This window comes from Ixodes scapularis, unplaced genomic scaffold (genome assembly GCF_016920785.2).
Source record: "Ixodes scapularis isolate PalLabHiFi unplaced genomic scaffold, ASM1692078v2 PGA_scaffold12__126_contigs__length_90152505, whole genome shotgun sequence".
Classification (NCBI taxonomy): domain Eukaryota; kingdom Metazoa; phylum Arthropoda; class Arachnida; order Ixodida; family Ixodidae; genus Ixodes; species Ixodes scapularis.
This window is the reverse complement of record NW_024609838.1, coordinates 76,449,390-76,455,815: the sequence shown is the minus strand read 5'-3', so window position 1 is coordinate 76,455,815 and position 6,426 is coordinate 76,449,390.

The window sequence follows — 6,426 nt, the reverse complement described above, 5'->3', positions numbered from 1 at the left end:
CTCTCACAAAACTTGCTTTGTTGCTCTGGTTAGCTCCAAAGGGCGGCAGTGTTTTTTCTTTGTAAAATTAGGCTGAAACAGATTATAACTGCGATGTGGCCACCGACATTGACATTGCGGCATAACATTCCTCATGTGGGTTCTGGCATCTATTCTATGATCTCTTATGCAATTATGAATGTCGCAGCTACAAGTGATCACTCCTGCAACTCGTCATTCGACAAACTGCGTAAATGGTTGAGTAAGTGCAGTAGCGGCAGTTCTGCATATCTGAGAAGAAACAGTGGCTGGGAGGGCTCTCTTCCTCATCACGATCTGTCTCGGGGAGGGCTTTCTTGAAAACGCATTTGAAGTAATTAGTCTGAAAAGGAGTTTCTGGGATGCCGCTGACGCATAGCAATTTCCGGCATCTATGAGACACTTGAGAAGGAAAACCTTATACAGTTGCAAGCTGCGAACCAGGTTGCAAACTGTAAGGACGACTTAGATCAAGTCCTGCTTTGTACGAGTTGTCTCAGCATTTGGCATGCAAGCTGTGGTGCAGTTTTGGCACTTGGAACTTCAAGCTCCTGAATACTGGAAATGTTCCCATCAGCACGACAACCACAGCTGGTTGCCGTGCCAGTCGACCTCGTTCTGAAGTCACCGGAAGAAAACAACAATAACCAGTTGCTGCCATCATGTGTTAGCCAGTGATCAAGAACAAGACTTTTTCTCTTGAGTCTTGAGCTTGGACAAAGTGTTTTTTAATTAGTTTTTTCAAAGCCTCTTTAACACGCAATGGCACACATAACCTAACTCAGTCAACACACTACTTGTTATTAGTGTTTCCAGTTTGTGCTAAATCACGAAAAGAGCCCTTGAAGAATAAGGTAGTGCTGTGAAAAGGTAAAATTTTAATTCCTCATATTGGAGATTCCATCTGTTGGAGTCTGGATAGGGGCAAGCTGTGGTCTCCGCTGTTTAAAGTCTTTCTGAAGTCTAACTGGACGGTCTCGCATGGAGTTCGGTTGTCGAGGCTGGTGCTGAGTGCATGGGTGAAAGCTGCAAGGGCCGACTCGTAGCTCCTGCCGGGCGGAAACCGCCTTGGTGGGGGCTAAGGAAGTTCGACAGCTCAAGGTGGGCTAAAAGCCGCCTGCTAATGACTGTCTCCATTGTTTGGAAAATGATGGAGGTTATGGAGATTAGTCGGTATGAGTGGATGTCAGACTTGAGGGGGCACCGTGTCCCTTTTTGAGAGGCGTTACTGTCGCAACTTTCCAGGATTTAGGAACAGAGCTGTGGGAGAGAAAATCGTTGAAGAGGCGAGTGAGGACGGGGGAGATACGGCCAGCACAGAATTTAAGCAATGCGGGGTGGAGGCTGCCTGGCCCAGACCGTTGAGAGGAGTTGACACAGGCAAGGGCTTCGTAGGTTTCACTTTGAAGAATGACAATGGAAGAGAGTGTGGTTCCTGGTGTGGCCTTGACTGGCAGAGTTGTGGGTTGGGCGGGACAAAGGTTAGGTGCGGTAGGATCGAGTAATGCTGCAGCCTGAGAAAAGTGGTAAGAGAAGAGCTCTGCTATGTCGTCAGGATTAGAATAGGGCCTGCCGTAATGTGTGAAGACCTGCACATGGGACATTGTTTTATAGTGAAAACATGCCGAAGGGTTTGGGCTAGCAGGTTGCTTTTGCTCCCAGTTGCAGTAGGTAATCGTTATGGGAGATATGGATGATATGCTTGGCTTCGGTACGTGCCTAGTAGGCTTGGTTGAGATCAGTGGGATTTAGAGGCGCTTTTTTGAATAGCAGCTGTTTACGTTTGTTTAAGACTGCAATCTCCTTTGTCATCCATGGAAGGCTGCCGTGCCTCCTGCTGATCCTTAGGGTGAACACATTTGTGCTGAATTGCTAATATGTTGAGCGAGAGGTCGTCGGCCTCGTCAGCCGATGGGTGATCAAACACAATGAACCAGGGTGCGAGGTGAATGAGCTGATTGAGATGAGGGGAATCGGTTTTTTAGAACTGCTTGAACTTTTTCACTTGATGACCTCGCTTAGGGGCTGAGCAATGGATATTGGTGAGGAGAGCGCTGTGATCACTGGCTGATAGGCTGGATTTGACTGTGCAGCGGTAGAATAAGGTGGGATTATTGGTGCGGACGAGGTCGAGGAATGTAGCGTTGCTGCTTTGAGAAATGTAGAATGGGGCGTCATGAAGTTGGGTGAGGCCAGCAGTTTCCAATAGGTCTAACAACATGTCATCAAGTGGATCAGATGAACAGTGCATAGAACTTGCTGGGGTCGACGCGCTGTAGGTTTCCTTGGAGGAGGGCGTACGATTGTTCACGGAGGGAGGGTGGGCGGTATGTAGACACCAGAAGAAGCTTTCCATGTTTGCAAAATACCTCGACAAAGATGGCTTCTAGACCCGGAGGGGTGAGGTGGTCGAGACAATGACAGAGCAGGTGTTTTGGCACGGAGAGGACGGACGCCTTCGCCCCAAGGAGGGACGGTCTTGCAGAAATAAAGATAATTGTGCGAGATTGATTAATTGCCCATTAATTACCCACCGAAGACAGGCGTCCAGCCATGTCTCACACACAGCGAATATTGTATTCGGATAGATTATTTCAGTGCTTTAAGGTCAGGAAGATTGTTCTTTAGGAAGCAAACCTTGGAAAACCAAATGTGATTGGAGTCTGTAGACTCCAGTCGCACACTTTTCACACGACAACTAAGCCAAACGCGGAGTTGTGCGAACGATGAGCGCTGCCGATGTTGTTGTTCGTCGGAGGCGGGTCGGAGAACTACTTGGTAGAGCTGGGGATGATGGTGGGGTACGCAGGGGCTCCGCGCGCTAATGGATGGGAAGAGGTCATCGGCGAGGGGTGGGAGCTGGCAAGCCGCACAGAGCTACTCAGTTGATAATGAGGAGAGGCGTCTATACAAAGCTAGAGATACATCTTCACATTTCTGGCGGAACCAAAAATCTCAAACGTCGCACTGGAGAGTGGCGACATTGTCGAACACAGACCGGGAACAGCAGGGGCAGGTGGTGCATGAGCCGGAGTTTGAAGGTACACCCGTGAGCGATATGAAGGTCAACAGCCCTCTTCTTGTTTTTGACGCTCCTGCAAGTTTTGGAACAAGCTCTTTTCCAGAAAAGGGCTAGGACGCAAAGTTTAGACCGCAAGCCATGTACCATTTGAGGCGTTGTAAGTTAATATAGCTTTAGGGAGCCGTAAAACAGGCAAGAATTCAGGTAAGGTGTTCACCTTCATATTGATGGCGGGTGTACATCACCAGTGATCAGCAATAATGAGATTAGGTGAGGTTGTTGGCGAGGGTGACGAGTGAAGAATGCTCAGCCAGGAGGTTGCTTCCATGGACGACAATGTTCGATTGTGATGCTGCAGTCAAAAAGTGGCATTCTAGGTGCTTACGGTTTGTCGATGATAGTTGATATTTCGATCGAAGGGCCAGCAGCCCCGTTAGGCAGATCAGGAGACGGAGAGTTTTAAAGTCGCGCTGTGATCGAACCTAACATGTAAACATTGTGCTGAAGAAATTGACTGCCTAGATCCAACATATCTCATAGAAAACTGACCAGGGGGGCAATGTTCGACAAATGTCTTGTTTCACCTAAGAAGAAACGGAAGTGATTGAAGTGACAATATCACGTCTGACTGGTTAGAGGCTGAAATGACAAAAGAGAGAACTTTCATCATTTGAGCCTCTAACCAATCGGACACAATATCGTCACTTCCATAACTTCCGTTTCTTTTTAGGAAAAACAAAACATTTGTCGAACATAGCCGCCCAGGTGTGTTGAACATTCAACTTGGGGGGAGGGGGGGGGGGGAACGACGGGCAGGTCAAATGCACCTCCAAAAATACCTTTATTCTTAACCGCATTAGCCTGTAGTTACTGTTAAGCAACTGGTCTGTAATCGCACCCCTTATGTAAAACAATGCCTCGTCCGTGCAGTTTTTTTTTTCTTCTTTTGCATGGTTTATTAATAGCTGTTTTGAAATACTTTACCGCAACTTTACCTCTACCTGTTTAGACTATGTATGTTGATCTTAGGTGTAAGGTTCCGGAACCTTTTTATTTGTTGACTTACTTCGTCTGGAAGCCCTGTGCGAACGATTTCGGGGGAGACGTGTGGGGTTCTCTAGGGCATGTTTACGACCCTTGGAAGGGAGAAGTTTGTGCACGGACCAAGAAGCCCCCTTTCCGAGTAACGGGACACCCGCACCGCAAAGGGGGCTTCTTGCCCCGTGCACAAACTTCTCCCTTCCAAAGGTCGTAAACATCCTCTAGTGAACCCCACACGTCTCTCCAAAAATCTTTCGCGCAGGGCTTCCAGACGAAGTAAGTCAACAAATAAAAGGGTTCCGGAACCCCTTACACGTCTCCCCCAAAACTGTTGCACGGCTTCGAGACGTGCCAACAGTAAAACAAAAAGGATTCCCGAACATTAACTACAACTAGGAACATGCACTAAAAAAATAATCAGGTAAACCCAGGCACAACATATAGTGTATGATATAAGAAATATACGCTAAAGCAGCACAATGGCGGTCATAACCCAGACCGTCCCACCCGTTACTGTAACTCGCCGTAACGTTCTTTCCTATGGCACCCCACCGGCTGAGTGATCGGAAGCGTCGGCATCTGCAGCCGGCGCGCCAGCGTGGTCTCGTGCGGTTTACTCCTACCAGCGCTGATTAGGCAGCCGCGACAATGCGTCAGCATTCCCATGGTTTACACCCTTTCGGTGCGCCACCACGATACGAGGGAGAAGGACTGGCCGCCGACAGTGCACGACAGGCTTCAACACCTTGGGTGAGTGGAGCCTTCGCACTCTAAGGGTTGGCGTGTCAGTTTGGCCTCAAAAGGTAGCAGCGAATGGTTGTGGTGTCTCGAAGCGCCCAGAAAGCAGAGTTAAATATAAATGGGGCGCGGACAAATCGAGTGCGGAGGGACAAGCGTCCACGGTTGCTGATACCCGCGCCGAGACCGATGTTGTTACATTAAGGCGCATCGAGCTCGAGTTCGAGATGCAGAAGCTCCGGCTGGAGTCGGAAGAAAAAATAGCACTGCGAAAGCTCGAGCTCGGGGCTAGCTGCAAAACGCCAGAAAGCGCGACTGCGTCGGGGGCAGCCAATGGCCCAGATCCCGTATCTCAGTGCGCTAAACCACTGAGAAAACAAAAAGTGCCCGAAGACGCAGAGCTGCCCGTATGGTTTTACGTGGTGGAGAAGATGTTTGCGATTTACGGCGTGCCCGAGAGGAGCAAAGTCCACCTGATCATGCTCGCTCTCTCAAGTAAGGCGGGATACCTTTTCTCCCGGTTAACCACGAACGAGTTGTCTATACTCCGCGACAACTTTTCTTGGCAAGGCAGTGGAAGGTACAGGCCCGCGTCCCCTCTCCCATTTTGAGTGTACGCAGGCTCTCCTCCTCCCCCATTTCCGGGGAGAGGAGAAGAGCCCGCGCACACACAAAATGGGAGAGGCGACGCGGGCCTGTACATTCCACTGCATTGCCAAGAAAAGTTGTCGCGGAGTATAGGTACAACGCGGTAAAGACAGCCGTGATCGAGGAGCTTAAAATGACGCCGGAGGAGCACCGCCATCGTTTCATAAGGGCAATGAAGCGCAAAGACGAGGGGTAGGCTCAGTTCGCCTCGCGGTTGACGAGCCACTTTAGCTATTACATCGAGGCCCGCGAGACTAAAACTCTGGAGGCACTAATCGAGCTAATGGCGGCTGACCGCTTCAAGGAATGTCTGAGCCCGGAGGCCCAAAGGCACGTAACGCTGCGCGAAGAAGGGGGGTGGCTCAGGGCTCACGAGATGTCGAAGATTATTGACACCTTTGAGGTGGCTGAGGGGAAAGCGAAATCCAAGGGAGCGGGTGACGCGGACTCAAAGAAAGGGCAGAAAACTTCCAGCAGCACCTCGAATCGGAAGTGGCCACCCCGGTGCTACGTGAGTAATGAGGGGTCCCATCTGGCCCGAGACTGTCTCCAACGGAGCCAAAAGGATGCCAGAGACAAGAAATTGCATGTTCAAAGCATTCGGGCTAGGCACACTGAGGAGACGAGGGATGGGGAATATCATCTTGTCGCTAGGATAGGCGCCGCTCGGTTAGAGAGTCTCAAGCGGTCCAGGTGTCTCGAGGTCACACTCGACTGCGGCGGGGCCAACGTGTGCGCCGTTTTGGACACCGGCAGTGAGGTGACGGTTATGCGCGCGAGTGTCGTTCCACCCGAATTGTGGGAACCTAGCGGCACTATAAAACTTGTTTCGGCCTTCGGCCAGGAGCAGACCGCGAGGCTGGCCCGACTCCCGATATCTTTACGATTGGAGGGGGAAGTTAGCTTGAACGCCCCCGTAAGCCTGCTCTGTGCCGTCACTGAGCAGCTGGCACCCCAGT